The 12687-nt window shown below is 32.7% G+C and overlaps 1 long non-coding RNA gene across 3 annotated transcripts in view; it reads right to left on the bottom strand.

Moving 5' to 3' along the window:
- LOC114298487 (uncharacterized) overlaps positions 1-8010 on the bottom strand; it is a 28820-nt gene extending 20810 nt beyond the window's left edge. For all 3 annotated transcript variants that reach the window (XR_014357378.1, XR_003641924.2, XR_003641922.2), the window contains exon 1: positions 7865-8010. This is a non-coding gene — a long non-coding RNA (uncharacterized LOC114298487). The remainder of the gene's footprint in view (positions 1-7864) is intronic.
- Between the last annotated feature and the right edge of the window lie 4677 nt (positions 8011-12687).

Genomic DNA, 12687 nt, shown 5'->3' with positions numbered 1-12687 from the left:
GACAATGTCAAACCTCCCTTTCCTCAGTAACACCATGTGCCACCATGTACAAGATCCTCATAAGTTAGTGATGGCAATGGATCGGGCAGTGTTTTTTAAGGTGAAAAGCGAACTAAAGTGACAAGGTCTCCTAACACCTAAAGTGCGAGGCGACGAGGCGAGGCGAGGCGAGGGCTTCATCGAATCGAGGCGAACACAAAGGATTTTTTTTTAAATAAATAGTATAGACAAAAATATAAATATTTTCAAGAACTATCATGCATTTATCATTCTAAACTCTGTTGTTAGAACCGTACGATTCGCAATTTGAATTGTACGATTCGATTCGATACACCTGGAGATCGATTCGAACAAGTAGATGGAATCGCAAATGGCACAAAATCGCAGCCGAATCGATCGATTCACGATACGAATCGCTGAATTGCACGATTCATGACAGTCGCCAGTCGACCCAGATTCCTCGGACCCAAATGAAGAAAATTCGATTTTTGTGCCCAATTTTTTTGCTTTTTCTTGGCAGACGATGGGTCGCCTAGTCTTCTAAGACCAAATGACAGTCCAACATAGTTGACCCATTGTCTCTTTTTACTTCCAAAAGACAAAATGCTAGAACAACTCTCCTCTCTGTTCGACGGAGTGCTCATGGTCCTTCTCACTGTTTCGTGGCCCCTTGCTGCAAGAATATGCTTCGTGGTCCTTCTTCTAGTCTTCAACTTGCACAAAGCTTTATTAAAGTTTGTCCTCTTCTTGGATCTTCAATTTTGTTTGAGCAACTAACAGACAAACGAACCTCATAGGTATTATAAAATGCTATATTGCCTTTAAAATTTTCCATTATTTATTATTGTTGTCTACTGTGGACTGTATTGAAGTTGCTGCTATGCTGGGACATTAGAAAAATATTTTGCTTTCTTTGATGGATAAGAAAAGGAAAAGAAAAAAAAAGTGGGAAACAAGATCTGGCATGGGACCATTGTACCCGTGTCAAAGATGTCGATAGAATGCATTTGAGATGTAATTATTATGGAAAAGATTATTGGGATGGGGTGATTCGAATGAAAAATCATTTAGCCGGAACTCATGATTATGTTGGTGCTTGTAGTCAAGTTTCTGAAGATATTATGAATATGTTTTCAAAACTGTTAAGTGGAAAAAAACAAGACAATATTATAGATGTTGATTATTTTGAAGAAAAAAATGTTGAGGGGAAAAGTAAAGGGGGAACTATGGATGCATATGTCACAAAGGGGAGGGCAAAGCAACAAGCAACAAAATTTGAATCAAATGGTAAAGCATAGGGTGCCCGTGATTAGAGATATTTGTAGTCATTTATGCGCATACATTGGCATTTAATTTAGTGAAAAGCCCTTTGTTTAAAAAGATGTTGAAGTCGGTTGGTGAGTATGGTATGGGATTGAAACCACCTAGTTATCATGAAGTGAGAGTATCTTTTTTGAAAAAAGAGGTTGATCATGTGAATGCAAGTTTAGAAGTGTATAGGAAGGAATGGAAGAAGATGAGTTGCACTATAATGTCCGATGGATGGACCGATGGAAAGTCTCGCTCTCTTACTAATTTCCTTGTTAATAGTCCAAGTGGAACGGTGTTTATTAAATCAATAGACACCTCCGATGCAATTAAAAATTCTATGAAATTATTTGAGATGCTTGATGACATTGTCAATGAAATTGGGTGCAGACTGTCATTACCATCTAACCTCCGATCATAAACATTTACTCTGACCAACCCACTGACATTGGGTGCGCAAAGGGGAGAACATTTTATCAATATTTTATCAACCTTAATACTCTTTTGTTTGTATCTCAATCTCAACTCAGAAAACAAATTAGGCAAAGCAAGTTCAATACACCTAAAATCACTTGCTGAAACACCTTCAACAACACCAGTTTTTATATTGTCCACCTCTATTAACCTGAACATTATAAATAAAAATACATAAAATTACAATTCTAAACAGTTTTAAAGTACATTTGACTCCTTAAAGTTATTTTGCATTCTTTTCCACTGACAGTAGTAACCACTAAATATATGGCACCCTTCTAAAAACTTCCAACATTTAATGGAGACAGTAGTTGGTTAGATGCAATGTCCCCAAAAATGAGAGAACGGTTTGATGTTAATGTAACCACTGCCATGATTAATATTAATTTTATGCATGAAACCACTGAAAGTTTTATTTACTTACTACATTTCCCTTATCATCAAGTATTACATCTTGAGTCACATCACTATTTTTTACACTGATGATTACATTTCGTAAAACATTAGAAAATTCTGCGGGGTCCATAACGACTGATCCTCTACGATCAACTTCCTCTTTGCTAACACCAACCTCCGAAATCGACGGACCAGGATCAACATCACTAGTGTCATCACCACCTCTGCGTACATCAATCTCAGACAAACTAAGAACCGATAGTGCATCGGCCTATGTGGGTGCTAGTAGATTATTGGAAGAGAAGAGGACTAAATTGTTTTGGTCCCCATGTGCAGCACATTGCCTTGACTTAATGTTAAGTAACATAGGTGAGTTGACGGTTTTCAAAGATACATTAATTAAAGGCAAGGAAATCGCTGTGTACATTTATAGGCATGCTTGGGTGCTTAATTTGTTCAAAAAATTTACAAAGAATAGGGAGTTGAGAAGATTTGCGGTTCCTAGATTTGCCACCGCCTTCTTTACTTTAAAAAGTTTCCAAAATAGAAAGCTCCAACTTAGAGCTATGTTTGCAACGAAAAAGTGGGCTAGAAGCACCTATTCTACATCTGTTAATGCAAAAAAGGCACAAAGAACAGTCTTGGGAGATGCTAGGTTTTAGAAAGCAATCAAGTATTGCTTGAAGTGTGTGCTCCCTTTGGTGAAAATTTTGAGGCTTGTGGATGGTGATGCAAAGCCGGCAATGGGATTTATTTATGAAGCTATGGATAGAGCGAAGGAAGAAATTGCTTCAAGCTTGAACCATGTGAGGGGTAGATATAAGCACATTTGGGAAATTATTGATACTAGATGGGATTTACAACTTCGTAGGCCTTTTCATGAGGCGGCATATTACCTTAATCCGATGTAAGTTTTTTACTCTTTTTGTCTAATTATTTGTGTTGTGTGACTTATATACAAAATGTGTAATGGAATTTATTTATGAAGTTATCTTTCTTTCTAGGTTTCATTGTCAAGAAAACTTCACTGCGGATACGGAGGTTTTTATTTAAAACCATTGAGAGGATGTATCCGGATATAGAGGATAGAATGAAGGTTGATGAGCAATTAGAAAAGTTCAAGAAGGCTATGGGTATGTTTGCTATGAGCATGGCCATCTTGACAATGGAAAAAAAACAACCCGGTAAATTTTTTGATTATGAAATTGTATATTTATACTCACAATTTCACAACAATTATGTTGGCATGCATTATTCTCTAACATCTCTTTGCCATTTAATTACAGCTCTACGGTGGGAAAGTTATGGAGAAGAGTGCAAAGAGCTTCAAAAGCTAGCTATTAGAGCGCTAAGCCTTACTTGTAGTGCCACCGGGTGTAAGAGAAATTGGAGCACTTTTGATCAGGTGCACTCGAAGAAAAGAAACCGGTTGGAGCAACAACGATTGAATGCTTTGGTTTTTGTGAAGGTTAACATTCAACTTGAGTTAAGGCAAATTAAGAGACAAGAAAGGGGTGAGACTAATGATCATATTTATTTATCGGATATGGAATCCAATGATGAATGGATTACCGAGAAAGAGGATCCATGTCTACCCGACGATCATTCATGGATGGACATCCAAGATTGTTTCGAAGATGATGCAGGAGCAACAAGTAGCAAAAAGAGAAAAAGAGGTATAATTCTATATTTTAAATAAGTTAATTTCAAAGAATTAGTTTCTATATTTTCAACTTTACTTGCTCATTCATAAGCTTATTTATTTTTATTAATGTAGGACCAAGAAATTTAAATGCCGCCGATAAGAGGAAAAAGAAAAGTATTTTAAGATGATGATGAAGTTGAATTGATTGAAGGTGGAGAAGAGAAAGAGGAAGAAGAGTTTGATGAAGTAACTATGGTAGATGATGATGAAGACGATGACTCTGATATTGACCTTGGAGATGATGAAGATTGAAATGAAGAAATGAAGGCTTTTTGAAATTTTTAACTTTGTCTAATCTAACTTTTGTTTCATATGGTCTCTTTTTGACACAAGTTACTTTAAAAGTATAGATTAAAGAACTTGTTTAGTTGTGAGCCTCATTCATGATCATACATTCATAGAATCTTATTATAATGAATGTGGATTGCCATACATATATGTGAAGTGAATTTACATAAATTATATCATAAATACATAAATATAATATAGGATGATAGATCATGGTGGGGCTCGGACCCACATCTCTTGCCATAGAAGCGTTTTACCTATTTAGACCACGTGATCATCATGTAAAATAACATTTTCATTACTTTAAGTCTAAATATTTCATATTTATAATATCTAAATGTATAAACATGTTTTTTTATGTAATTTAGAAAAAGTAACTGAATCTTTACGATTCACGATTCGATTCGATTCGTGATTCGGTACATGGCCATTTCGATTCACGATTCGAATCCCGATTTGACAACTATGATTCTAAATACTAAATATCCTTAAACAACACAAAATATCCAACAAATCTAACATTCTAAATACTAAAATATTCATCAAAAACATCAAACATCAAACCAATCAACCATCCCAAATAATTCTTTCCCCTTCTTTAATCAAAAATCAATGCAATGCTTTAATAATTTTTATTATTCTTTTTATTCAATAATGTGACACTTATCTTATTATTAAAGTGAATTATATTTTAAATTTTAAATTTTTATTAGTACATGACATATTGATTAGTAAGACAATGTTATAAAATTTATTAGCCAGTATAATACACAGCAAAATAATTATACAATTGTAAAATCAATTTAGTAAAATTAATTCAAAAAAATTTCAGCAAAATAAATAAAAGAGAAACAGAACAAGAATCAGGGAAGAAAAAAAAACAGCGAATTAAAAAAACAACAGGGAAAAAAAAAATTGCTAAGAGATGAAATAAAGGAAAGAAGAAGATGAGACAAGAACGAGAGAAAAAAAAAAAAAAAAAAAGACGAAGCAGAAAGATGAAAAGAAGAGAAGAGGGAGAAGATGAAGCAGGAAGAGAGAAGAAAGAAGTAGAAGAAGAAGACTTACATTAGAAACGTTGTCGTAGAAGAAGACGAAGCAAGGCCAGGTTCGTTTCTCTCCTCTCCTCTTTCTCTACTTTTCGTCTCTTTCCTTTCGATACCCCCAGAAACTAGGGTTTTACACTCAATAAATAGTAGAAAGCAATTCTAAGGTGCAATGCATGTCCACAAATAACTCAAAATAAAGGGCCCATATCTTAAAAGCAAGAAGCGACGCTTTGTTTCGCCTTGCGCTTCATTGCCTAAGCCTTGCTTCACTCGCCTCAACCTCGTCTCTCCATATCGCCTCGCTTCGAACCCTACGAAGCACAATGTGGGTACTTGTATCAAGCTTAATATGTGGTAAGCCCTACAGGTGCCACATCACCAAAATCCCACCCACGTGGCAGACCAATAAGGCACCACGGCGGGCATGTCGTATGTTTGCTACACGGCGAGCCCTACGGGCGTCATGTGCCTAAGCAGCCAAGACTATATGCTTAGCCTAAGCGGGAGCATACATATAAGCCCAAATATATCTAGATATGAAGAGCCCTGTAACAGGCAGCATCATGGCCCCAGGGCCCATGGTCCTTCATACCTCGCTCCAAGGCCAAACAACAATACAATTAGCCCCCGGCTCACTTGGACTTGGATTGATAAACAATGGCTCTCCTAAACATTGAGATAAGCCTGCGGCCCATTCTCCTACTTGGTCGCTTGGAGGCGAGCCCCTGGCTCTCTTAAACACTAAGGTGGGCCCTGGCCCATTTATCTACTTGGATGCCTAGGTTGGGAGCAGGACCCAGGCACTATTGCTCGGGATCATTAGAGGATACTGGACTGGTGGCTGAGGTCATGGGATCGTCGAGATGTTTGTCCTCTTGCTAAGACAACTCCATCTTGACCAGGCTTGGAGAAGAGGCAACAATGACCTTACGTTCATGTCATCCGATGCATATACGAAACGTTACTTTCTGCCTGCCATGAAACGTTGCTCTCCGCCTGCCGTCAAGCCACAGACGGCAGAAGGGCTTATATCACTTCTGGCAGAGTTGAGGAGAACGAGCCACCTGTCCAACAGTTTGCTTGGGCTCCAATACTCCTGCGGCCTATATAACGGACCGTATATGCAGCGAGACATAACAACAACAATACAACCAAGTTTCATACTTAAACACCCTCTCTATCATACTTTACATTAATGTTCAAAGGTCTATCACTGCCAACCTCTCTCTCTCCAAGCTTGCCTTGACCTCCTCCTCTCCACCTCCGGTGATCTCAGGCCATTGAAGTGCCCGCCATCTTCCCGGACTACCTCTAATCACACCTCTCACCCACACACAATAGCCTCGCCTCGCCTCACCTCGCTTCTCGCTTAGGCGAGCACTTAGGCGCGCCTCTAATAACAATGGGATGGGGTGTGGGGTGTAGGGTGTAGGGTGTAGGTAGATTTTGCTTTCCTCATTCCTGATTCTTAAGTACCTTATTTCCCTAGTCCCCACCCCACTCCCCAATGAGGATTTTTTTTTAAGTTACCATCCTGCCTGAAACAGGAAGCGAGCTTCCCCACCCTGCCCCCTATTTAATTTTGCTTGTTTGTTTTTCCTCGGGGTAGGAAATAAAATTAAAATAAAAGTTTTTACTTCCTTTTTTAAATTTGCTTGTTTTTTTGTTTTTCCTTAAAATAAGCATCATCAATCAAAATTACAATATGCCTTAATTCAACCTGCGCAGTCAAAACATTTCCCAGAACAAACGATCCCCCCCACATCACCATTGCAAATATCATCTCTACCACCTATAACTCTACTATACAATCAATAATAAGGTTTAGATTAGGGTTTAGGATTCCTTTGGATGGGAATCCAACCAATGTCAAAATTGCATTCGCTTAGGCTTCCATCCCAATTAACCACTTAATCGTATGATTAAAAATTCATTATTTTAGCAAAATGATTTATAATTCACAATTTAACAACAATGCTTATGACCCTTGAAATGTGATTTTTAGGAATGGCAATGGGGGGGGGGGGGGACAACAGGACGGATTTTATTTCTCCACCCCCCATCCCCAATTATAATTTTTCCCCATCCCCCCATCCTCATCCCTTAACGGGTTTGGGTTTTCACCGACCTGCACCGTTTAGTTTTTATTTTTGTTTCAACAGCACAAATAGTAATGGCAATGGGGTGGATTTTAATTCCCTTTCCCTATTTTCCGATTATAATTTTTCCCCATTCACCATCCCCTAGCGGGTTTAGGTTTTCCCCGACCTGACCCAACCCGTTTTTTTCTAAGTTCACAGCCAAATACACATTCAGTTTTATTTTTTGGGGTTCAACACCACAATCAAATACACATTTAGTAAATTAATTAAGAAAATTATTTTAACGTAATCAAATTTATAATCTTGAGACAATCAAATAAATTATTAATAATTGAAAAAAAAATGTGCTACTGGTTTTGGAAAAATAAAAATAAAGACATGGATGATTGGATATCTCACAAAAAAAGAACATATCACAAATCCAAAAGAAATCAAACAAACAAACAAAGAACAACAAACAAGCAAACACGGTCAATCAGAGCAACAAAAAATCAAAACAAGTGCTAATTAAAAGAGAGAGATAGTATGAGAGAGAAACTCACCAGGCTGGAGAACCACTGTGGTCAATGCCGACGGAGATCACCGCCGCTAGAATCGTGGCCGCCGCCGCAGATCGCAGCTGTTGGAGGAGTGTGGGAGTGAGAATATTTCGACAGAAATGAAAACCCTAGTTGTTGTTTACCGGTATGTCAAAATATATGGAGAAATGGTATGCTTACCCAACCCAGAGAGTCCGACCCGACCTGCCCGATGAGTAGGGCAATGGGAAAACCGGGCGGATTTTAATTCCCCTCCCGTAATGGCTTCTGTTTTTAATCGACCTGACATGAGCCCCTTTTCACAATCAAATACACATTTATCTATCTATACTACAGTGGTGTTTAGGAAAAAAAAAAATAGCCAAATTTAAGCTAAAAATCACAAAAAGGTAAAATAGGCTAAAATAGCTAATAAGACAAAATAGCACATCAAACCCATAATCATTTCACTTTTTCTCTCACAAACATCACATCCAACCACAAAAAAATCCAATCATCTTCCCAAACACAAAAATTTTAGCCTACTTAAAATAGCCAAAAACTAAAATAGCTTACTAAAATAGCCACTTCCCAAACGAGATATATTAAGTAAAATGAGATTTTTAACACAAGTCTTGTAGGAGTTTCAATCTCCCAATCTAAATTTCCAAATATTTTGATTTAAAAAAAAAAAAAACTTAACATTTATTAACTTCTCCCAACTCTCAATTCCCAACTCTTACTCTCATAATAACACTTTAATGCATTAAGAACAAGCATAAAAAAAAATTCTTTGAAATCCAACACATATGAATTCATTGAAAAGTCCCAACACATATGATTATTATCCCTCCTAATAACACTTTAATGCATTAAGAATAAGTATAAAAAAAAAATTTTTTAAAAGTCCAACACATATGATTATTATCAAAATATTAAATTTTAATATAATATAATAAAAAAAGAAGACATTTAATTTATTGAAAAGTCTAATACATATGATTATTATCAAAATATTAACTTTAATATAATATAAAAAAGGAAAAAAAGAAGACATTTAAATAAATAAATAAAAAGACATTTAAAAATCACAATCTATACTATATATTAAGCAAAAAGGGGTTTTTAACCCCCAAGCTTTGTGGGAACTCCAATCTCCCAATCTAAATTTTCTGATTTTTTGATTTAAAAAAAAAAAAAAACTTAGCATTTATTAACTTCTCCTAACCCCTAAGTCTTAACCTCATAATAACACTTTAATGCAATAAGAACAAGTATAAAAAAAATTCTTTAAAATTCAACACATGAATTCCTTGAAAAGTTCCAACACATATGATTATTATCCCTCATAATAACACTTTAATGCATTAAGAACGAGCATAAAAAAAATTTCTTAAAAAGTCCAACACATATGATTATTATTAAAATATTAAACTTTAATATAATATAATTTAAAAAAAGACATTTAATTTTTTGAAAAGTCTAACACAAATGATTATTATCAAAATATTAAATTTTAATATAATATAAAAAAAGAAAAAAGAAGGCATTTAAAAAAAAGGAAAAAAAAAGGCATTTAAAAATCGCAATTCACATATATAAATAATTGTAAACACAATCCGTGCATAGCACGGATGATATGCTAGTATATTAAGCAAAAGGAGATTTTTAACCCCAAACTTTGTGAGAGCTCCAATCTCCCAAACTAAATTTTCTGGTTTTTTGTTTTTTTAAAAAAAAAAAAAAAAAAAAAAAAAAAAACCTTAGCTCTTATTAACTTTTTCCAACCCCCAAGTTTTACTCTCATAATAATACTTTAATGCATTAAGTACAGGCATGAAAAAAAATTTTTGAAATCCAACACATATGAATTCCTTGAAAAATCCCAACACATATGATTATTATCCCTCATAATAACACTTTAATGCATTAAGAACAAACATAAAAAAAAAAAAAAAAAATCTTGAAAAATTCAACACATATGATTATTATCAAAATATTAAACTTTAATATAATATAATAAAAAAAAGAAGATATTTAATTTCTTGAAAAGTCCAACATATATGATTATTATCAAAATATTAAACTTTAATATAATATAATAAAAAAAGAAGATATTTAATTTCTTGAAAAGTACAACACATATGATTATTATCAAAATATTAAACTTTAATATAATATAAAAAAAGAAAAAAAGAAGACATTTAAAAAAAAATAAAAATCGCAATTCACATAAATAGATAATTGTAAATATATTAAGGAAAAAGGGGTTTCTAAACCCCAAGCCTTATGGGAGCTCCAATATCTAATCCTTAATTTTCTAAATTTTTGATTTAAAAAAAAAACTCAACATTTATTGATTTTGTCAAAATCCCCTGATCAGCATTTATTAACTTTTTTCAATCTACATGTCTGCATTTATTGATTTGGTCAAAATACCTGATTAGCATTTAAAATCCCCTCATTAAAATAATTATAGATACAGCCCGTGCATATTTACTGCAGTAGCCTTTTTAATTTCTCTTGTACACTATGGTTAGTGATAAGATTGTTAAATTATTTTTATAAAAAATCTTAAAAAATATAATTTATATATTAAAAAAAATTAAAACAAATATAAATATCTATAATTATCCCGTGCATAGCACGGGTGATAAGCTAGTACTATATATATTAAGCAAAAGGGGATTTTTACCCCCAAGCTTTGTGGGAGCTCCAATCTCCCAATCTAAATTTCTTGATTTTTTTATTTTAAAAAAAAAATCTTAGCATTTATTAACTTCTCCTAACTCTCAAGTCTTACTCTCATAATAACCCTTTAATGCATTAAGAATAAGCATAAAAAAAAATTCTTTGAAATCCAACACATATGAATTCCAACACATATGAATTCCTTGAAAAGTCCCAACACATATGATTATTATCCCTCATAATAACATTTTAATGCATTAAGAACAAGCATAAAAAAAAATTTCTTAAAAAGTCTAACACATATAATTATTATCAAAATATTAAACTTTAATATAATATAATAATAAAAAAAGACATTTAATTCATTGAAAAGTCCAACGCATATGATTATTATCAAAATATTAAATTTTAATATAATATAAAAAAGAAAAAAAAGAAGAAATTTAAAAATATATATATATTTAAAAATCACAATTCACATCTATCCATACTATATATTAAACAAAATGGGATTTTTAACCCCAAACCTTGTGGGAGCTCCAATCTCCCAATCTAAATATCTTGATTTTTTGATTTTAAAAAAAAAAATCTTAACATTTATTAACTTCTACCAACTCTCAAGTCTTATCCTCATAATAACACTTTAATGCATTAAAAATAAGTATAATTTTTTTTTTTTCAAATTCAACACATGATTTCCTTGAAAGTCTCAACACATATGATTATTATCCCTCATAATAACACTTTAATGCATTAAGAACAAGCATAAAAAAAATTCTTGAAAAGTCCAACACATATGATTATTATCAAAATATTAAACTTTAATATAATATAATAATAAAAAAAGATATTTAATTACTTGAAAAGTCTAACACATATGATTATTATCAAAATATTAAACTTTAATATAATATAAAAAAAGAAAAAAAAAACAGACAATTTAAAAAAATATATTTAAAAATCACAATTCCCATATATAGATAATTGTAAACACAATTAGTGCATAGCACGGGTAATATGCTAGTTCACATATATAGATAATTGTAAATATATTAAGGAAAATGGGGTTTCTAAACCCCAAGTCTTGTGGGAGCTCCAATCTCTCAATCTTAATTTTCTAAATTTTGGATTTAAAAAAAAAAAATTCAGCATTTATTGATTTGTCAAAATCCCTTGATCAGCATTTATTAACTTTTTCCAATCCACATGCCTGCATTTATTGATTTGGTCAAAATACCTGATTAGCATTTAAAATTCCCTCATACAAATAATTATAGATACAGCCCGTACATAGTTACTGTAGTAGCCTCTTCAATTTCTCCTGTACACTATGGTTAGTGATAAGATTGTTAAATTATTTTTATAAAAAATCTTAAAAAACATAATTTATATATTAAAAAAAATTAAAACAAATATAAATATCTATAATTATTCCGTGCATAGCACGGGTAATAGGCTAGTATCTATACTATATATTAAGCAAAAAGGAGGTTTTTAACCCCAAGTCTTGTGAGAGCTCCAATCTCTCCATCTAAATTTTCTGATTTTTTTATTTAAAAAAAAAAAAAACCCTTAACATTTATTAACTTCTCCAACCCCCAAGTCTTGCCCTCATAATAATACTTTAATGCATTAAGTACAAGCATGAAAAAAATTCTTTGAAATCCAACACATATGAATTCCTTGAAAAGTCCCAACACATATGATTATTACCCCTCATAATAACAATTTAATGCATTAAGAACAAACATAAAAAAAATTTCTTGAAAAGTCCAACACATATGATTATTATCAAAATATTAAACTTTAATATAATATAATAATAAAAAAAAGACATTTAATTCTTTGAAAAGTCCAACACATATGATTATTATCAAAATATTAAACTTTAATATAATATAAAAAGGAGAAAAAGAAGACATTTAAAAAAAAAAAAGACATTTAAAAATCGCAACTCACATATATAGATAATTGTAAATATATTAAGGAAATGGGGTTTCTAAACCCCAAACCTTGTGGGAGCTCCAATATCTCAATCTTAATTTTCTAAATTTTTTATTTAAAAAAAAATAAACTTAGCATTTATTAATTTCTCTCAACCCCCAAGTCTTACCCTCATAATAACACTTTAATACATTAAGAATAAGTATAAAAAA

This window comes from Camellia sinensis, chromosome 15, assembly GCF_055761805.1.
Source record: "Camellia sinensis isolate YWXY chromosome 15, ASM5576180v1, whole genome shotgun sequence".
In the NCBI taxonomy this organism is placed as follows: domain Eukaryota; kingdom Viridiplantae; phylum Streptophyta; class Magnoliopsida; order Ericales; family Theaceae; genus Camellia; species Camellia sinensis.
The sequence above is the reverse complement of the archived record's forward strand: the minus strand, read 5'-3'. Positions and strand labels throughout refer to the sequence as shown.